At 33.4% G+C, this 22,927-nt stretch overlaps 1 protein-coding gene and 1 pseudogene across 6 annotated transcripts in view; both read left to right on the forward strand.

Annotated features, from left to right (window-relative positions):
* CSMD3 (CUB and Sushi multiple domains 3) overlaps positions 1-22,927 on the forward strand; it is a 1,090,811-nt gene that overhangs the window by 56,099 nt on the left and 1,011,785 nt on the right. The window lies entirely within an intron of this gene.
* LOC109454557 (histone-binding protein RBBP4) lies at positions 1,127-2,585 on the forward strand (annotated as a pseudogene).

Consider the following 22,927-nt stretch of genomic DNA (forward strand, 5'->3'; position numbering starts at 1 on the left):
ATTTTTTATTCTGATTTTCTTGGCACCTTGTTAAAACCTCGACTACAGTTCTTAATTATGTTTTTGTTGGCTTCTTCCAATGTACTCAATTTCTTGAAAACAGAGTTTATGGTTTTGTCTCTCTATATATTATCATCTAGCAATTTTTTTTCACTTGGTAGGCAAACAAATTTTCATTAACTAGAGCACAAAGACACCTAAGATTGTAGCTTAGTAAACAATGGTATGACATTTAGCTTACAATTTTCCTTTACTGTACACTAAAATGGAAAACACTTTAGAATCCTATATGAGTTAGCATTCTAACGAAATTTTTCTCGGTAGCCCACACTTCCATTTTAGAGCTATAAACTCATTCTGGATGCATTAAATGACCAATTTAGCATTTCCTAATTTTGTTCAGGGGGACACAAAGTTAACAGGTGTTCAATGAAAAAGGATTTCAAAGGACAAATTTGTTTTAGACAGACTAAATAGTCTCCTTATTTTTGGAAATCCACAGTGCACATTAGTACATAAGAGATTCTGAATATTTTTGTAAGCAATAATCCTATTTAACTTCAACTCAGCATTTCCCAAATGTGTTTGATCATGAAACTTTTTATTTTCTTTGTGATTCAACAATGTAGTTCCTTAGCATATGCTTACATAAATGCTAGAATATATTTACTACTGCCAGCAAGCTATTTGGGGGCAAAATCATCTCCAGAAAACATATTCTATACATTCTAAGTGTACTTTAAAATTGCAAAGATCTGTCATTATACTAAACCTTTCTCAATAAAGTAAAGCATTTATGTGTTTTACAAAACACTTCAGAATATACTATTTCAGGGCAACAGGAAACAATAGAGGCCATGCAGAACCAGTGGTAAAGTAAAGCATTTATGTGTTTTACAAAACACTTCAGAATATACTATTTCAGAGCAACAGGAAACAATATAGGCCATGCAGAACCAGTGGCCACAGCCTTCCCATCCCTCCTGCAATGCTCAACCCCAGGACCCCCACGACTTGCCTACCCATTATGGCTGACAAGGAATCACCAGAAGCACTTTGATGATGCAACAGAAAAATGTGTCACATCAACGTTAAGTACAAAATATGGAAAACCAACACCTCTTTTCTTTATGATTTGTTGATGAGTCATGCTCTGGAGTGGGCCAGCCTAACTGCTTAGTGGCTTCCTGATATAATCAGACCGGAAGGACAAGATTTCAGCATTCATCGACTTGCCCAGAGGACACACACATCGGATGAACAAAACCACCTGTGATAGCCAGTGTGCAGCTCCCTAATGATACTCAGTTTGACACTTCACCCCATGACAGTGAGAAAGGAGAATTTGGATGTTGTGGCTGTGTTAGTGGAAAAATTGAAATAAACATCAACATCAACTATGAATGAGAAGTAAACAAGTCAGGTTATATACCCCAGAACCCTTGCATCATTGCATCGAAGACTCTACCCAGTGACGTTCTTATTTTTGACTATACAAAACATTCTTCTAGAAGAAAATAAAAATTGGGTTCCTCAGTCACACCAGTCACATTTCATTGCACCACAGCCTGATGGGTCTAATGGCCACCACCCTGGACTCCACCATCACAAGGAATGGCTGCCAAGCGTTGGGCAGTGTGTTCACTTGCTTTTGCCAATGTTTTACAAAAGTGTTCTCTAGAGGTGCAGGTGACATTTGCATATATGTATTCTAAGCCAGATCATTCTGGATACTGCAACACATGTCTCCATGGACATGAGAGGAACGCTATGGGATCTCTTGGAAGCTAAATCTCAGTGGGCACTTAGTGCTTCATATGACCACACCATCTGCCTATGGGACATCATTGCTCTTCCAAAGGAAGGAAAAATTGTGGATATGAAGACCATCTTAACAGGGCAGACAACAGTAGAAGATGTTTCCTGGCATCTGTTCCATGAGTCTCTGTTTGGGTTTGTTGCTGATGATCAGAAACTTATGATCAGGGATACTTGATCAAACTTGATCAATCTTGATCAAACAGTATTTCCAAACCAAGACACTTTGTTGATGCTCACACTGGTGAAGTGAACTGCCTTTCTTTTAATCCTTATAGTGAGTTCATTCTTGCCACAGAATCAGCTGATAAGACTGTTACCTTGTGGGATCTGAAAAATCTGAAAGTTAAGTTGTATTCCTTTGACTCACATAAGGATGAAATATTCTAGGTTCAGAGGTCACCTCACAATGAGACTATTTTGGCTTTCAGTTGTACTGATTAGAGACTGTCTGGGTTTTAAGTAAAATTGGAGAGGCATAATCCCCTGAAGATGCAGAAGATGGGCCCCTAGAGTTGTTTATTCATGGTGGTCACACTGCCAAGAAATCTGATTTCTCCTGGAATCCCAATGAACCCTGAGTGATCTTCTCAGTATCAGAGGACAATGTTATGCACGTGTGGCAGAGGACAGAGAACATTTATGATGATGAAGAATCTGAAGGAAGCATGGATCTGGAAAGACAGTGGTCTTAGATATGTCTACATGTCTTGTGATTCCAGACTCCCCTTTTCTTCCTCTCAACGCTGAGATTGATTTAACACTGGTTTTGTGACACAGACTTTGTGCAGCTATCCCTCTATAATACCATTAACAATGCTATTAGCCCAAACTGAGAGTGTCTTCTAAATATTAACTGGGGGTCTTGATTCAGTAAAACCACAGACTTATATTTAAATTTTCCTCAAGAATTTTCTAGCAACAAAGATCTGGAGTATAAGTATTACAGGATGTAATTTTATCCAGAAAATAGGGGAGATTTGAGTCATATTAATTCCTACTCTAAAATCTTCACACCTGACATTCCAGGATGCACATTTCCTTATAAAGAATACGCTCTTCTCAGTTTCTTGAATTAAGCCAAAACTATGCATTCCTTCTCTGCCATATATTTTTGCTTGTTAGTGTATTTCTTGAGCTGATTTTGTATTATTTCTTTCCTTTCTGTGAAATGGTTTTGTAAAAGAACTTGGGACCACCGAATTACAAACATGTATGTTTTAACCTGACAGTTATACCACAGGTAGACTGTCCAGTTAAGTTGAAAAAAGTGAATTGATAGCTTGCTTATCAAAAAACATATTCATCATGCTTTGTCCAGCTTCTTCTTGCTTTTCAGGTTAAATACCTCTGTCACTATAAATGATGACATGAATTTTTTTTAAGTTTATTTGTTTTCAACTGTACAGTCATTTTTATATCTTGTTAAAATGTCTTGATGATTTTTTCAGTAGAAAGTGTATGCAACTCCAAGATTTCCGAAGGGTTGTGTAATACAGAGGGAGATCTAAAGGTCCTGTCCACTAAGCTTCCGAAAAGCCGCTTAACAAAAATCTCAAATTATCAACAGTATTTATCAAACATAATATGCCCTTCAGATTCTGTGGTATACATGAATAAAGTATAAGACATAAGTCTTGTTCCCAACCTATGGAGAGATAAGATGCATACACTCAAAGTATGTTTATATGATACACAATAACATATATTCTTACACCAAAGTAGTTAATTATACAAATTAGAAAATATAGGATACATGAAAATGAGGGCAAAAGAAGGGGGGGAAGAAAATATTCAGTGTGCAATGGGAAGATAAGAAAGGCATCATAAGCTCATGAACCTGCAAATATGTATTTATTTTTTTTGAGTTGCTGTCTCCTTGCGGGTGATTTTGTCATTTTCTTGGGTGATCATGATATAATATATCTAAAAGTACTTCCTAAGCTATAATCTTCTATAAACATGTGAGATATTAGCATCATCATCTATAAGTCCATGAATCATTTCCTGAATACTTTTTGACAAATAAATCATTATATTGATAAGATCTTGAACTTATCTTACCATCATCTTCTAATAGTTGAGGATCTTTTTATTTCACATTATACTAGAAGGCAGAGTATCATTCAGGTTAACAGTGTGGCATCCACATCAGATTTTTTCCTATTCTAGCTTTGACTTTGCTTCTTTCATCTCTCTGTGCTCATTTCCTCATCTATAAAGTAAAGATAATAATATAGCCTATGTCATAGGGTTTTTGCTAAGATTAAATAAGTTAATATAAAGTTCTTAAGAACTGTTCCTATCACATGAAATACACTACAAATCTGTTAGCTACTCTTGTGGATATGAAGTTCCAAAATTAGATGCTATTTTAACATCATAAAACTGAGTGACAAAGGAAGTAAACCTCCTAGGGTCACACAGTCACACAGTAAAGCCCCTATAAATCCTGGCATCAGGCTAAATTGTGTCTGAATTGTTGTTCCTTTGCCATAACTTATCTAGGACACTTCATTTCTCTCTATTCCTCCCTCTTATCTTGTCCCCATTCTTCTATCAACTCCTGAGCCACAAAGGGGAAATGTGACAGCACTTTTTATTGATTTGGTATAAAACACATGTATCTCTTTTACTATATAATTCTGTATTATCTGTTGGTCAATATTCTCTATTTCAGCAGGAATCTAGACTGACCAGCAGCTTAGACCTAAAAAAAAAAAATTATTGTGCATAATAATTTGTTGTTTTTAGAGTGATTTCCAGCAAGAATTTGAGTGTTGGCTCTTCCAATAATTATGTTAGGTATGTGACAACTCTTTGTCTATTTCATTCTGCATTACTAGAGGTCATTGTAACAATACTTAACTTACATGTGGAACTTTCCTTTATAAAATGTTTCTAAACTTTCCTTTAGGAAAAAAAGTTTCATAAAGTAAAACTTCACATTTAATAAAGAGATCTGTTTGCTAATTAAAAGATCCCCCAAACTAGGTATAAATTACAAAAATTTCTTAATGCTATGCATTGTCACAGTTATGACATGCTTTTCTAATATAAATACATTACTTCAAAAGCCAGGGAACTCTGTGAGGAATTTATGCAAAGTCTCATGTACAGACTAGTTATCCCATGTTGCTATCATGGGAAACCAACTGGAGCATTTCTGCATATTTGATTTGCTTTCTAATTATTACAATGTTTCATCATAACAAGCCAATTTGCACTCGCAATATCTGCATATTTGCAATATCTGAACACTTGAAATGTGCATAGGTAGTGCCTATTTTTAGCAGCTACATCTAGAACAACTTTAGCTTCACTTTATTATGGATCTTCTCCTGTGTAGTTTCTTGATATTCCCAGATATTTCTGCTGAATATAAGTATCTATCTAACTATGTATATGCTAAACCCATGTATATAATTTAAATGGGATGTCTGAGAGTTTGACAGTATTTCTTTGCCAGTATTCTTTTCATCCGTTTGCAGTTCCTATTTCTCTAATGCATACAGCTTGTCAAGTTCAGAAAGATCTAGGTGCTTTTCCAGTTCTGTTGCCAAGGTAAAAAATCGTTTCCTTATCTCTCCAAATATGGATCTTGCTTTATAAGTGTTATTTTGCAGCCACACAACTGATTTCTTTTAACATTCCCAAGTTTTCAGATCCATAAATAGGTCCCAGAGAAGTTCTACAATATATTTTCAGAAACAAAATTATTTTATAAGACAACAACCAAAGGATAATGTCTCTTTGAATATATCACATCAATTTAGTCATTTATTATTCAAGGATTGTGAACTCCTTTAAGTGACAGATTCTTGGTTGAACCAAAGTCCACATGTAAAAGGTAGTATGACAAGACATTTTATCCACTAATTTTACTGATATTTAAAAGAGTATTATTTTCCATAAATACAAAACATCATATGAAACTGGAAGTAGCAACGTGGCAGTGGAAGAAACTGAATAAATAAATTAACAATCTTAAAGTGTGAAAAACATTGTAATGGAGATAAACAGAAAGCGCAATAATTGTGTTCTAGAACTTAATTAGAACATTTTCCCAGAGAAAGTGACATAGTTTTTCTTGGATCCCAAAGTATGAGAACAACTCTCCAAATTAAGAAGTTGGGAGGGGATATTATGTAGAAAGAAAACAGACTGAATAAATGAAATGCTATTTTGAGATCACTTTGGCATTCTTGTGTTGGGTGTGTATGTGTGCAGGCAGTGACAGATTTGAAAGATAAAGCAGATGTAAAAAACTCAGTGGCCAGAAATAAATGAGCTTTAATTGGAGAGCTATTATTGGTAAGATAATTTACAATCATCATTTTATCTAATGTATACAAAGACTCAACAAGGTAGATATTATGACCCATCATTTAAAAACGAAAAATCTAAAATGTAGACAGGTTTACAGCTATATAAGATGTCAGAGGGATAGTCGCTTGGGGGAGAGGGATTGCCACTTTGTGAGGGGTGAAAATGCCTAACTATTCCATTGCTTTGTACACACGAAGCTGATAAAAAAAAAAAAAAAAGAAAAAGAAAGGAAAATAAATATATAAAATGTAGACAGGCTTAGAATTTCCCAAGGCCATCCAACTAAGAAACTGCAGAACTAGATCCAAAGCCTGGAATGATATCTGCCCACAGAGCTTGCCCTGTTCACACCCCATGTACTGCCTCAGTAGAGTGTAAGGACTGGATTACAAAGAACCTAATGGTAAATAATAGATATATTATTAAATAGAAACTGTGGAGTCACCACATATTTTTAACATGAGAGTGGCATTATCAGTCTAGGTTTTCTAAGACAACTGTAGGAGCCATACAGACAACAGAATAGAGCAAAAGAATCTAGGGCAAGGAAGATAAAGGAGAACACAATGGCAATAATACGATTTAACAGTTATTGAACATTAATGGTGAGTCAGTCATTCTGCTAATACTGCACAGATTATCATTTGAAACTCAACAAAACCCTTAAAGGTGGGTACTTTTACTGTGCTTACTTTTCAAATATGAAAGTGTGATTAATTATTCAAGGTCTGTATCAATTTTTCCTTGAAGAAGTCCAGTCTAGTGCAAACCTAGATTATTGGTCACTTAAGTCTTGAACTAGTTAAGTAATTCAACCAGGATGAAACAACTAGCATATAGTAATACCAGAACTGAAATTCAGACACTCTTATGTTGGAAACATTATGTCCTTGGGCAAGTTACTTAATCATTTTAGGATCTACTTTCTTCAAGGTCAGAGTAAAGATAACATCAATTTCCAGCTCTTGGAATGTTTTAACAATGAGAATAAAATTATATAATCCCTACAAATGCTTAAGCCAGTGCGTGGAACATCTACAGTGCTTAATACCTGTTAACAACTTTATTCGTGATGCACTATTTTAATATGAATATTTTGTGAGAAAGATAAGAGAATAAACTGACAATAGAGAAAAGATGGAGTGAATTAAGGGCCCAAGTTTTTTTTGAGGGGGTTTGCTTTTGTTGTTATTGTTGCTGTTTTAAGCTCTACAGACTGACTTGATAGTAATTATATTAATTTAGGAAGAATTTGAAGAGACATAGATTTACTTGTGAGAAATAATAAAATTTGTGCTTAAAATACTGAATTTGAGTGCAAAAGAGAATTCGTTTTGTCCTAAATATGTCTTCTTAGCCTATTTCAGCCTGTTAAGAGTAGGAACGAGCTGCAGACGGACAGGTCTTCATAATTCTGAGTAATGCAAATGTAACATTAATTCCAGTGAACTTTTTCTATTTCATTAATGATTTTGCTGCCATTTTATACTTTTTTTTAATTAAAGTTTATTGGGGTGACAATTGTCAGCAAAGTTACACAGGTTCAGGTGTGCAATTCTGTAATGCATCATCTAAATATCACACAGTGTGTTCAACACCCAGAGTCAGTTTTCCTTCCATCACCATATATTTGATCCTCTTTACTCTCATCTACCACTTTCCTCCCCCTCTACCTTCTGGTAACCACTATTGTCTGTATTTATGAGTTTGTGTTTCTTCATTTGTTTGTCTTGTTCCTTTGATGGATCTTAAGGTTATTATGCTAAGTGAAATAAGTCAGACAGAAAAAGTAGAGAATCATATGATTTCACTGATATGTGGTATATAAAGCTGAAAACAAGAAAGGAGCAAGCCATTTTACATCTTGATTTATTGTCATAAATATCACCCAGTAATGAGGTAGAGGAAGAACAAGAGAATAGGAAGAGGAGTGACTGTGTCCTCAATGACAGCTGTAACTCAAAAAAATCCCCTTGCTCATGTACTCATGCTGTAATTATTCCCATGGTGCTTTAGAGCTCATGATGAACAGGTATTTTATTTGATTACCAACTATGTCTCAGAAGCTAATATCTGTGTGCTAAAAATATCTCTGAAATGGAAGTCAATGAAGCTGAAATTGTGAAAAGAGCAATTGAGATAGCTGAAGATGCCTTTTCTAAAAGGAAGGAAAGCTGATAAATTCAGAATTTATACATGTTTCTCTTTGAATTGAGTTTCCTTGAGGATAAATTTGCTAGTTTGGTAGTCTATTATAAAAGGCCATAGGTCACATATTCAGTTCAATAAAACAGCCATGTCTGGTCACCTGCTATGTGGCAGGCATTTAAGTGCTTTGAATTAAAAACTAAATAAAATAGGATGCCAGATTCCTACTCAAACTCAGATGGTTCAAAAAAAGGCACCAGATAATTATAATTCAAGGGGATAAAATGCCATATAAATAAATGGTTGGAAAGTACAAAAGAAAATTAATCATCTCCCATTCAAAATGGTTTCCTCAGGGGATGATACCACAATTTATTCATTCATTCACCCAAACCAGAAACCTGGTTTCTCTCCCTTATTTTCCACTTCAAGTTCACTAATACCCTTTATCTCCACTATATCCCAGTGACACTTGTTAGTTCATGCTGGTATCGTTGTCCATGAGAACAATGGCATATGCCTCTGGCTCATCTTAATTTTTCAAATAAAATACACATATGATTACAGGGTATCCCCTGCTTAAAATACTGTATTTTACCTCTATTATTTATACTCCTTAGCATAGTACATAAAGATTATCAAACATTGGTTGAATGACTATATGAATGAATAAATGAATCTATTAGCTACTGATCTATCCAGGTTCATCTTTGACCTTTCCCCAAACAGCAGGACATGTAGCCCAACAGAACTACTGGCTTTATGAATATGCCATGCTCTGATTCTTCATATATTACTGCTTCTCTTCTCTGTTATCCCTTTCAATCCCATTCACATTATGACATCCTGTACACCCCCCATACATATATCACTTTCCGTAATCATCCTCAAGAAGATTTAAAATTCCCCTTCTCTCTGTGCACTATATCTAATCACCTCTGTGATTATAGTTATGCTATTATTTTTACAACTCTTTAAGTGAATATGAAAAACTTGTGGGCATGAATTCTATCTTGTTTCTCTTCTTAATTTGATACCTCATATAGTGTTTGAAACATAGGTGGTTACTAATATATCTATTGATTATTAAAAGCATGTATAAAGTGAACAAATGATATAGAAATACTACTGTATTCCTAAAAATAGAATAACAACCACTTCTCAGTTTATAACCTTTTATAGTTTACAAAAAGTAAACTGTACATTTTACAGACATTATCTCATTTCAGTCTTATTTATGTGAGCTCAGTTACTATAAAGGTAAAATATGACTATGCCAAAATGAGACAAGAAATTATCTGTTTAGTTTCTTTTTCTTCCAACTGCTGGATCTTTAACAACTAAACTAGTAAGTGTGTGTCCAATTTATTTAATGGGAAATGACTTGAATTTGCTATCCAAACTATCACTTCATTTGTTCTGAATATTCTTTAAGAGCCAACATAATGGTCTTTTGATATAAAGACATACTTCCAACTCCAAGTATTCTTTGCCTTTCTGGATCAAAAAGATAATTTTTCCAAAATTTAGTTACAAGAAAAGATCTGAACTGTTTCATAATGTGTGTGTTCTATATATGCTTCACTGGCAGCAGTCTTTCTTCATATTTCCCTTTTTTATAAATTGTGGATCCTATTTTTTCTGCACAAAGATTTTCTAATTTAGTGTGCTTGTGAAGCATTTGAAATAGCAGTTTGAAAGGCAATTTCTGGGCTTAATCTCCACAGAATTTTTTTTGTTCTGAGTCAGTGTCAGTAATCTTATTTAATAAGCATTGCAGCGTATTCTGATCTAGTGGTCTGTGGATCACACTTTGAAAACAATTTGTGAATGTAGCCTAACAATAATCATTGTCACTGAAGCCCATGTGCTATTTTTAAGGGCAAAAATGTCAATATCTTTAGTTCTTAGTTTTCTTATTTGTAAAATATGGGGTATTTATACAGACACAAACACATATTGAGAGAGAGAGAAAAAGAGACATCTTAACAGTATGTGCTGATTTTGCGAGTCAAAAGAAGTACAGAGATTAATAAATGTAAAAGCTATTTTTATTAGGTGTTTGTATGTGCAGGCATTGACTTAACTTGTCTGCATGTATCAATTCAATTAATATTCACAATTACCTTACTCAGTAACATATCTTTTCTTTCTGATTTTACAGAAGAGGAAATTGAGTCAGAGAAAGTGCGTAATTCACACAGGAGCCTATGCTTGTAAATGGTCAAAATAAGATTGAAATCCATGAAGTCTGCTTTAGAGACATTCACTCTTTACCCTTAACAACCATGTTTGGATTCTGCCTACCAAAATAGACAGGCAGGAGAGGGAAGAAGAGAAGAGAACACTGGCACAGCTACTGCTGCATTTCCATATATTTGGGCATTTTCAAAGCATTTTGTATTTTTGGCACAACATTTCTTAAACTGCAACTAAAATTCAAGGCTGTTTCAGAGGAGCAGTTAGAATGATGTCATTAAAGAGTTTCTACTATCTGGTGATACAACTTTATATTTAATCATTCATAGAAATGTCTAAAAGAACATCAGGAAAGTTCCAAAACAAAATCTAATCGAAATAAATAGATAATCCTCATATAGCAAAAAACCAAATGACTGATAATATGAGAAAAATATTCAGTTGGATTTTAATAAAAATGTCAATTAAAACAGCAATGTAATATCAGGACCCATCTTTCCCGAATTGCATCTTTTAGAGTTTTCCAGTCTCTTCTTTTCTCTCCCTATCCCCCGCCATAACTTTAAACATTGTCGTTTCCCAAGTACAATCTTGAGTACTTTATCTTTTTCTACACAGTTCCCTTGGAGATTTTATCCTCTTTCATGGTTTCAAGTAAATATTAAAGAGTCCACAAATTCTATACGCAGCCCTGGCATCTTCTCCGTGGTACCCTCATAATTAACACTCTGTTCCTCCAAAGAAAGTCAAGGCCAAAAAATGGAAGGGAAAGCCATGGTATGAAATCAGGACAAGGTATGTTGAGCATCTCTTCTTGAGAGTGTAATCCCGATCAGTCCTCCAATCTGGCACACCATACAGGGGGCAGCCATGAATTCCATGAGTTCATTATTTTTTTATTTTATACATTACATCATTACAGCTGGGCAAAAGCAAGATCTGTCCTTAATGTTTCAGGACATGGGTAAGATATCTTATTTCTTTTCTGAGTGGGTACGATTTTCATTATTTTTTTCAGAATCATTATTTCTTTTCCTTATGAGAATTCTAGAATAAATTTTTAAGGCCAAGTTGGTTTATGCACATGCTGCTTATTAACCTATTATCTAAGCCCCAAATGTATCCCTCTGCTTTGAGTGTAAAATAAAATCTAGACTCTGTTTTGGGTGCTGGGTTTGGGGTTGAGAAAACTCAATTTATCTTTTTGGCAACCCAGCTGCTGAGAAATTTAGATTCCACAGATAAAGCTGTTAGAGAGCAAATGGAAAGACAGGAGAGGAGAAAGCATTTGCATTTTCCTGTTTTCTCGCTTTTCGTGATAGTAAAACTCCACTGTGCACTATCACGTCAATGGGTGCACTTCATTCAATTTTCCAGAATCTTTTATCACTTCCCAGAGCAGCCTAATTATTTTTTCTCAGATGTTCAAGAACCAGCTGTGTCATCTAGTTCCCAGATCTTTGTGATCCTTTCAGTGAGTGTCTGGGTTCCCATCAACCCAAATCCTTCCCTTTGTTTTCCAACTTAATGGATGGCTGTTGTTGTTATTTCCTATTGGATGATTTAGTGTTTCACTTTTTCCACCATCAACATCTGTTGAGCCAATGCTCTATACGTTATTTCTGTTGAAACACCTAGTGTGGTTTTTGTGTTCTGGATCCTGCCTGATACACTTTACTCATAGATTTCCACCCAAAACCTTCAAAAACAAATAGTGTACTCTCTCAGAAGAAACAGAATTCATTTATAAAACATTTTGAGCACCCTCCAAATGTCAGATACAGAGTTCAGTGTGAGGAATTCTTCAGTGCTTGGGTAAATAAAAATATTTTCTCAAGAATATTACAGACTAGTAGAGAAAAAAGAAAAGTCGATACTTATTACAGATATAACTATAAATTCAAATTTTAGATTTAAGAAATGGACACTGGACAAAGAATCAGGACATGTTTCTAAGTATGGTGGGAATTTGCGGTAAGAAATGAGGGTTGAGAGGTAAGATGAAACACACTCTGTAAACGTTTGGGTTCCAGGTAGTTTTCTAGAAATTACATGAAATATAAGTATTGACTCAATCATGTGCATTAGAAAAGTCCCTTTGGTAACAACTGCAGCATGATTAGAAAGGGGAAAAGACTGAAACCAAAGTGACCATTAGAATGGTTTGGCATCTCACCTGGTGAGAAACAATGAGCCGCTGAATGAAGGGAATGACAGTTGAAAAGGAGAGATGGAGACAGAACTCTGAATTATTAACAATATTGAAAAAGGACTGATCAGCCTGTGAGAAACTTCCCATCTGGCCCAAATATTTTAAATTTCTGGAAACTTTCTCAACTATAGTAAATAATTCAATAGTCAATTACCAAATGCCAATTTTTCAGAAACCTTAAAAACACTATTTACCGGGTATTATTACCTGATTATTTGCAGGCACCTGAAAATCAACATGACCAAAATGAAACTCATATGTCTATCCAAACTTTTCATTCTTCTCAGAGCCCTAATCTCGTTGAATTGTGCTATCATCTCTACAGGCCAGGTGTGTCTCCTCTTTGCCTCATTCCATTTATCCATCTTCCTCAACTGTCTCTTTCAAATGTGCATCCCTTCATTTCCAATTCTACGGAGGGTCTTGTGTTAAGCCCTCCTCCCAGCTATAGTATGGACCATTTTTGTAGACACATAACTGTTCTCCTTGAGTTTTTTGTTAAATCTCTCCACGGATCTTTGAAAATTCAATCTCTCTATAGCACACATTTATAGAGGTGATTATTTTGCTTGAAAACTTTTGTCATTTGAATCGAATGAACCCTTACCATCTCTCTACTTTCATGCCTGAACTGGCTTAATTTCTCTATTCTTTGTCAATATGCAGCTATTTTAATTTCTTAGCGCTTGTATCCTTGCTTTTGTCCTTCTGTGCCTGTGTAAATGCTGCTATACCCCTCTGTGAAGTATCCATTCCTCTTTCTCATCCTAGTCCACAGCTTCTCTCTTAAGATTCATCTCAATATCATATCCTTTGTGAAATTCAAGTGTTTGGCAACTGTATTATTCTGCTGTAGATGTGCCTAATAAATACGTGGTGGATAGAATTACTGGGTTTGTGAGACTTGTAACATAGACTCATAGGTTTTGCCCATTTAGTATTGTTGTCTAATTCTAGTAGTCATAGTTCTTCTGTATTTCAGTAAGTGGCATTATGTTCAGGAAAAAAGATTTGCTAAGTAAAAATATGTTATTATGCTGTGGTCCACTTAATTATTTTAACAAAAAACAATCACAAAAATAATACAGGAAAACATCAACCCCCTCAAAAAATAATGAATAATTTAAATGGACAAGTCACTGAAGAAATATAAAAGAACAGCAATCACAAAAAGAGACTAACTATCTATTTGAATTAAATGAACGTTAGTAGAGCAAACCTGATATAATTTTTTGACTGTCAAGTTTTGATTGTTTATAAATCATAACAAAAAGTGCTATTGAGGGTAGTGTGAAATTGAAATTGTCTTAATTCAAAATAACTTTAAGTTTAAATTGGCAAAATATTTCTTTAGATTAACTTAGAAATTTGTACAAAATACCTTTAAAATTATATTTTGCACAAGAAATTCCATATGTACGATTCATACGCTATGCAGATATGCAATCCAAGATATTTGCTGGGTAATATTTGTAGAAGTAATACTTTAAAACAAAACTTGCCCAGCAATAGGGAGATATTTCAACATGTTTTGTTACAATTAACTATAATTAGATATTTAAAACATATTAATAAGTAATTTTGAGCTATACTAATATAAAGAAAATAAAGAGATATAAATTTAAATACACAGTATCATCATGAGAATACCACAATTATCTACTTGTGAACGGGCAAACATAAAATTGGAGAGATTATGTCAAAAAAAATAGCCTAGATGTGGTGGGGCTATGGGTATTATTTTCTTATGCTTGTATATTTCCTAAATTTTTCAGATATAGCCTCTTTGATAAATGTGTATTGTACTTCCTTTACCAAAGTGGCTATTTGATTATTCAATTAATGTGTTTTTTATCTTTCAGACTATACACTGCAAGGCAACACACACTCTTCTTATTTCTCCTTGTATCCCCCAAAAACTACCATATGAGCAGCATTAGGTGCTTTAAATGTTTGCTTAATAAATGAAAAAATAATTAGATAGTACTTAAAAAGAGTTTTACTTCTTCAATAGAGATGGGTTTATTTTAATGAAACTTGAGCTTCCTAGTCCTACATTTGCTCAAGTCTCTTAAACACAGAAAAGACCTTAGTAAATTTCTTTTTGTAATTTTACATTGTTTTCTTAAAGTGAGAGGCCCCAGAAGGATCAACTTCAGGCCTTTAAAGCCTGATCTCTCTCTGCTCCTTGAATGTTCTTTATTTTCATGAATTATTCTTTCATATGTTAGTGTTTCACTTTTTAAAACCCTCTGTATTTCCCAAACATGCTTTATAAATTGATTTTCCCACTTGAACTTTAATCATTCTGTGAAAATTAATTGTGCTTCTCTTTACACTAGCGTCTAGGAAACCATTTTAATTTACCTGTAGTGATAAATTCCTATCAGTTGTGCCAAATAAAGAGAAAATCTCCTAAAATAATTTGACAATTTTATTGAAGAGAAAAATCTACTTTTGAAGTTAAGAAATATTGTGCAAGCTTGGCATTTATATATGGAGACAAAACTTGGATCTATTCCTAGCTGAAAGAGCTGACTGCTTGGAAAAGGCCTGAGGAAAGAAGTGAGAAGCAATCTTCTGAGATTTGCCTTTTTTTTTTTTTTTTTTTTTTTTTTTTGCTTTTTGGCTTATTTGTTTTACTTCAGATTGTAGGACTTCAAGACACTGTTTTCTGGCTATATCACATATTTTGCAAAGCATTTTGTCTCTGAGTAGCACACATCAAAAACAGCATGAGAATATGAAGCATTTCTTGAGTAAGATGGAATTTTCATTTGGTGACTTATTTGTAAGTCAAAAGGAATTGCTCTAAATATTAATTTGTTTGATTCACAGAATACAGAAGTAGTTTAAAGATTTTTGGTGTTATTAAGAAAGGTTATTGTTGGGGCACTTTGGTTTTGAAATTGGATGTGTTAGGAAATTGTATTTGATATTCTTTGCCAGTCTCCAGGAAACTGGCAACAGTTATTCTTTATCAGCAAGTTGTAGGAACATTAGGCTTGGATTAAGGTCCATTTCTATAAAATGCATTTACAGTAGTACCTCTTTTTCTAATTATTTATCTTCCTTCTAAGTTAAAAGAGAGAGAGTGAGAAGGAAACAGACAAGCATTTTTATATGCAGATAGTCCTGCAATATATTCAGGAAAATATACTTCAGAGATAGGATATTCTTTTCAACTATATTTTATTCCTGCCGTACTTTGAGATATTTAAGGATGTGATTGCAAATAACTTGAACTGCACTGGAAAAACACGTGTCTTGTTAAATTAAAATGTAATAAAATAAATGGGTGGAAAGCAAATTTCAACCCCAAAAGGTGAAATTACAACTCATAAAAATATCAAAGTGATAAGACAAACAAATGAAGAAACAAAAACTCATAGACACAGACAATAAATAGTTTAGTGGCTACCAGAGGGTAAGGGGCGAGGGGGGTAGCAGATGAGGGTAAAAGGGATCAAATATATGGTGATGGAAAGAGACCTGACTCTGGGTGGTGAACACACAATGTGATATTTAGATGACATATTACAAAATTGTATACCTGCAACCTATGTAACTTTACTAACAATTGTCACCCCAATAAACTTTAATTAAAAAAATCAAAGTAAACACGTTAAAATTGCATTTTATTCACTAATCAATGAGGGAAATAGGTAGACATTATAACCGGTTAAAAAGTGAGTTATTTAAAGAAAAGACACACTTACAATATGGGACTATTGAAATGAATATGCAAATGTGGGCAAAACTGGGAAATCTACTGAGTATCTACTGGAAGGGACCAATTTGCATTGCTATTAGTTTTCTACAAGTTGCAGAGTTGTAAAATAGCTTCCATAGAACAAGGATCAGATAAATTGAAGGGGTGTACCCTAGTGTATAAATAATACATAATTTTCTATTGATGCATTAATTTTCCTACACAAACAAAGCCACTAAAGTATAAAGTCATTATTCTATGTTTTGTAGTTATAAGATTAATCTAACCTTTTGTCAAATATAATAAAAGACACAAAGTTTATATTATCAGAATAACTCTAAGTTAAAATGCTATTGAATTACTGAGGGAATGGCACATTTGAAGATATGGAATTCACTTCTAAAGTCTTGCATTAATCACATCACGGCTTTTTGTTGGTTTTAACCACATCCTTTCTATCTTGATTACTGGCACCTGATATGCTTAGGTGCTGAAACTAAAACCTGGGAAGTATTCTTGACCAGGTCTTCCTCATGTTACACATCCAACCTACTCCTCATGTTTTACTTCCATTACTGTCTTAAATCCAACCAGTTCACTCCATTTTTATTGCCCCCATCCTAGACCCAGCTTGTATCAATAGTCCTCCTGTACTATTTTAATAACTTCCTTACAGGCAGTCTTGTATTTGCTCTTATCTCACACTATTCCTTTATCCACAAAATACTCAGAGTGTGTGTGTGTGTGTGTGTGTGTGTGTGTGTGTGTGTGTGTGTGTGTGTGTGTGTGTGTATGTGTTTATAATTCTCAGAAGACCCTTTATTACCAAGAGGGGATATGCAGGTTGATTTTTGTTTTTCATTCCAGGCAAATAAAATGTTATCATAGTTTGTTTACCGAAATGGGTTCATGTTCATTATAGTTTACCTTCTCCCCCGGTGACTATATTCAAATATTCCTGCTGTGGGAGAGGGAGAGAGAGAACGAGAGAGAGACCCTTTTTCATTGGCCCAGTGTTACAATTTGTAAATGTAAATGAAAATGTTATCTTATGCATTTAATGAAACTGAGGTGGGCAAGTCTCCTAAAAGGGATAGTATAGATTACTGGGAAAATATGTCATTCTGAATTCCTTTTAAGTTTTATTGTGTTATGCATATTAAGAAAGATTACAATGGAATTGAAATTGAAAATAATTGGAAAAGGCATGTATAATATCAATAGATTAAACAGGGGCAAAATAAAGGACTATAGTTGTGTGTTTATAAAATCAAAGATAATATTACAAATTATTTTATTTTTTACTACATCAATAGAAAATAGTTTTCCAATAAAATAAAACAAATATTTTTTTTTTCTTGCATAGTTTTGAGTACAGATTTGTAGCAGGTGTTACGTACGAAGGCACAGAATATAGGAATACCATCTGTGTGTGTCTAATCCTAGCCAGAATCTTTTTTTTCACTGCTATTAAAGATTAGAGGATTTGATTCTGCTTTAGAGTGGCTGTTAGGACTAGTAACTAATCCTGATGAAGATCAAATGAAAATGTTAATTTTAAACAGTTAAAAAAAAAATTTTATAACATCACATAAATTTTACAGCATAATACACCTCTAACATTTTTTCCCTTTTTTAAAAATCTGGGCATAAACATACTCTCCTGTGTTTTTAGGATGGTGTAAAATACAGCAGCCAAATTTCTTAAATTGTGTGCCAAAATCCAAGAGCCTCTATAATTCTGGGGATAAGATCAGAACTCCCCCTACTGGATATATGCTTATTACATTTGCATTAAAATCAGTGTTTAAATCACTCATGAAAAACAAAAAATTTAGAGTGATAATTTAAGGTCAGCCAGTCCAGCCCCTCATTTCTATATTAGGAAATTTAGGCCCAAGATATTAACAGATTAATCCTTATATTCATTCCCTGTAGCCTCAAACATCTAAACTACATGGGATAAACTGAGAAAAAGTTTACCACATTAATATGTGAATTAAGGATATTAAGAGAACAAAGGATATTAACTGTAGGTTTGTGTGCTAATGTGAACATATTCAAAATAATATCGTTATGGTACTCATAGAATTTTAAAATTACAAGATACCTTGATGAACAAGCCTATTCTCTTACATAGAAAACAGTTTTTCTTCCCAAATACTAACAATACCAGGAAACAGTGTAATTGGCCTTGCAGAGCCACAAATCCTGAATGATCAATTAACCAGCGGATTTAATCATCTTGACCTCACGTAAATTTTATTTAACTAGTATGGATCTGTGGACTATAACCACCCTTTGCCTTAGTTGTATGAGTCTAAAATACTTCCCATTGTTTTAAAATTCTACTTGCCGTAATTTGTTCTCACTGGAATACTCACGTATGAGCACTTTTCTATAAAAAGTGTTGTTTCTTTGCTTTTTAATTCCTAAGCTAATAACCACAATTCATTCAACCATTTCAGAGCCTATTTCACAATCCTTTAATATTTGTGATGATCTCTTTGGAATCTCTTACGTGTGTTTATTTCCCTTTCCAAACTGAGTAGCTGACACTATTATTCCCTGTTTAAAGGTTTACTTCACAATTCATCTATGTAATCAATCTGTTATTCTTTGCCTACATCCCATCATTAGTTGTGATAATCTTCCAATATCATTGACTCACATTAAGCTTATGAACACTGTTACTGAGCTTCAGGGCAACTGTCATCAAGTGATGGAAAACAAGTAATAATAATACTGATAAGATTTATTTGCATGAAACATAAATTTGAGAAAACAAACAAAAAGATCTAATAATCTTCCTTTGTTATATAGCAAATGCTACTAACATATATATATATATATATTTAATAGTTATGCTTTATAATTTACAAACTTTAAAGATATAAAACATATGTGGTCAGTATTCCATATAATTTATTCATATTTATACATACATATTAGTTTATTTGAAAATGTTTTGCAAAAATAATGTAGAAATTAATAGAATATTGCCTTTATCTTCAAAAAGGACATAGTTGAAAAATATGTTTGAGAAGTCAACCATGTAAGCAACTAACAGAAAAATCGCACATTCACTTAAAAATTATCTAAATTGTTGTGGAATAACATGAATTTTGTGATTATACTTCAAAAATTATGGATAATTTCAAACATATGCAAAAGTAGAGAGTTTAATATAATTAACTTCCATGTACCCATAACCCAGGTTAGACAATTATAACCTCATGGCCAACCTGGGTTTATTTTTCCAGATTTATTGAGATAAAATTGGTATATAACACTGTATTAATTTAAGATGTATGACATAAATATTTGGTATATGTATATATTGAGAAATATTTACTACAATAACTTTAATTAACATTCATTAACATGGTTACAAATTATTTGTCTTATCGTGAGAACTTTTTAAGATCTACTCTTTTAGCAATTTGCAAACACAGTACTATATTGCTAACTATAATCACCATGCTGTACATTACATTCCCCAGACTAATTTATCTTACAACTGGAAGTTTGTACCTTTTGACCCCTTTTATCCACTTTGCCCACCTCCCACTTTCTGTCTCTGGCAACCACTAATCTGTTCTCTGTTTCTATAAGTTCAGTTTTAACAGATTTCTCATATAAGTGAGATCATGTGGTATTTGTCTTTGTCCGACTTATTTCACTTACCTTTCAAAGCCCATCCATGTTGTGATAAATGGCAGAATTTTCTTATTTTTGTGGATGAATGATATTCATATATATGTATATTCATATATATGTGAAAATGTTATATATATATATATGTGTGTGTGTACACACACATATACACACATATATATGCATCTATATCACATTTCTTTATCCATTCGTTTGTCCATTCACACAAGTTGTTCCTATGTCTTGGCTACTGTAACGGTACAGTGAACATGGGAGTGCAGACATCTCTTTGAGATAGTGATTTCACTTTCTTTAAATATGTACCCAAAAGTAGAATTGCTGGATTTCTATTTTTAATTTTTTGAGAAACCTTCATACAGCTTTCAATAATGGCTGAACAAATTTATATTCCCACCAACACTGCACAAGTATTCCTTTTTCTTCACATCTTTGCCAATACTTGTTATTTCGTGTCCATTTGATAAGAACCTTTCTAACAGGTGTGAGTTGACATCTCATTGTGGTCTTGATTTGCGTTTCCCTGATGATTAGTGATGTTGAGCACCTTTTCATATATCTGTTGGCCATTAGTATGTCTTTGATGGGAAAATGTCTATTCGGTTTATCTGCCCATATTTTAATTGAATTATCTGTCATTGTTTGCTATTTAGTTTTATGAGTTTTTTAAAATATATTTTTGATATTAATCTTTTTTCTTATATATGATTTGCAAATATTTTCTCTCATTCTGTAAGTTGCCTATTTATTTATTTATTGTTATATTTTTGATGGTTTCTTTCGCTGTGAAGAAACTTTTTAGTTTGATATAGTCTCACTTGTTTAGTTTTCCTTTTGTTGCTTTTGCTCTTGGTGTCAAACCCAAAAACAACCATCACCAAAACCAATGTCAAGGAGTCAAGCTGTTTTATTTATAGTTGTAATTACTTTTCCCCACCCATAGAATGTTTTAAGACACCTCCCAGAAATAAAGATAATCCATTATTAATCATACAATAACTTAATATCACCTGACTTCAAGATAAAGCCAAGCTCCTTAGAGATGTAGACATTTTTAAAAAGGAAAAAAATCATTTATGGGAGAATTAGAATAGACCTAATGGGAAAAGTTCAGTAATCATTGCCAGGCTCAGAGAAAGAGAAGATTCATTAAGTTATAGAAGAGACTTCTTGTCAGAAGAGCATAATAAAATCATGGAGAGATGAAGGTATATAATTCGTTTAGGAAAGGACTAATGACATGAGAGAGTGGGGAACACATTTTGAAAGAGTGGACAAAGGCATTTACTGATAGCTCTGGATGCCATAACTGGAGGTTTAATTTCCTCCTTATTGGGAAAAAAATATCATATTTTGAGAAAATTTATACATGAATTCAAGAAATGATCTAGAATAATCTTTCATTATCTATCTATCTATCTATCTGTCTATCTATCGATATCGATATCGATATCATATATCTATATCTATATCTATATCTATATCTATATCTATATCTATATCTATATCTATATCTAATCTATATATATTTAAGCTTTAGTAACAATTCGTTGATTCTACAGTTGCCTACAGGATAAAGTCAAACACCCAAGTACAACGTGCCAAGGTCCTTTATACCCTAGCTTTTGAAGTAAAGACTGGAAGGCAAGTCAAAAGCTTGTTTTCCAGTCATGTTCAAATACTTGTCACTCTAGTTTGTTATATTATGCTAGATTTTCTCTCAGCTGGGAATGTATTTTACCCTCTTGTCAACAATCTGTTGATATGTTTATCAGAGAAAATTTATTCTCAAGGCAATCAAGACAAATTCAAGATAAATGCAGATAGCAAGAACTTATCAGAGAATTTGTATCCCTAAACACCATTTCACTTTTTGTCAAAACCCTAGTTTTATCCCCATTATTTTTAGCACACAGTTTCCCTGAGACTAATATGCATTGCTCAACTAAAATAAAACTGAAATTATTTTCTACCATCATCAATTTCATGTATAACATGATAATGAATGGATAGAGATGAAATATATATAAACAAAACAAAACCAAAAATCACAAATACGAACCCCAGGGGGAAAAATAGTCAATAATCTCTGTCTGTTTGCCTCATTTGCCACCAGTGAATGCACTAAATTCTATTTATGAAAAAAATGGGGGGCACTTTCCATTAAATTATACTTTAACGGGTGTCTCTGTCTCAGAGGATTAAATTTTGGGGAGCAAAACCACCACCATTCCTTAGTGATTCCCTGTAGGTGATTCCCTGCAGTGCCCCATCAGTGCCTGTAATCTCAGGGTCCATTTCCCTACCAAATATTACCTTCATTGGAGAACAAGTCAGATAAATATAGATTTAAAAAGAATCAAAGTATTAATAGATGTTATCTAGATATAATATGCACTGATAGAAAAAAATTAAACATTAAATATCAATCAATTACTATGACATGGAATCGTCTTCATAATACAGTTTAGAAAAAATTTAAACCTTAAATATCAATCAATTATTATGACATGGAATCATGTCTTCATAATACAGTTTTAAAGGCCCAGGGTATTGACAATGTGTGGAGAGGTCACCATTTTCTTGGCTGAGGTTATTCATCCTCAGCCTTAAAATGGCAGGTAAGAGTTTGAAATGTTGAAAACTTGGATTTTGTTTTAAATTTTAGCATTTAGGCAGATAAATATTATGATATATAAGGAAAGTAACATATGAAAAATTTTATGTTAAAGAACCTATCTATCAACATTCCACTGGGAAACCTACTGCTAAGGAAATTGCTAATTTATAGAAGACATACTGATGTACAAACATACACATTGTAATACCACTTA

This window comes from Rhinolophus sinicus, linkage group LG12, assembly GCF_036562045.2.
Source record: "Rhinolophus sinicus isolate RSC01 linkage group LG12, ASM3656204v1, whole genome shotgun sequence".
Classification (NCBI taxonomy): domain Eukaryota; kingdom Metazoa; phylum Chordata; class Mammalia; order Chiroptera; family Rhinolophidae; genus Rhinolophus; species Rhinolophus sinicus.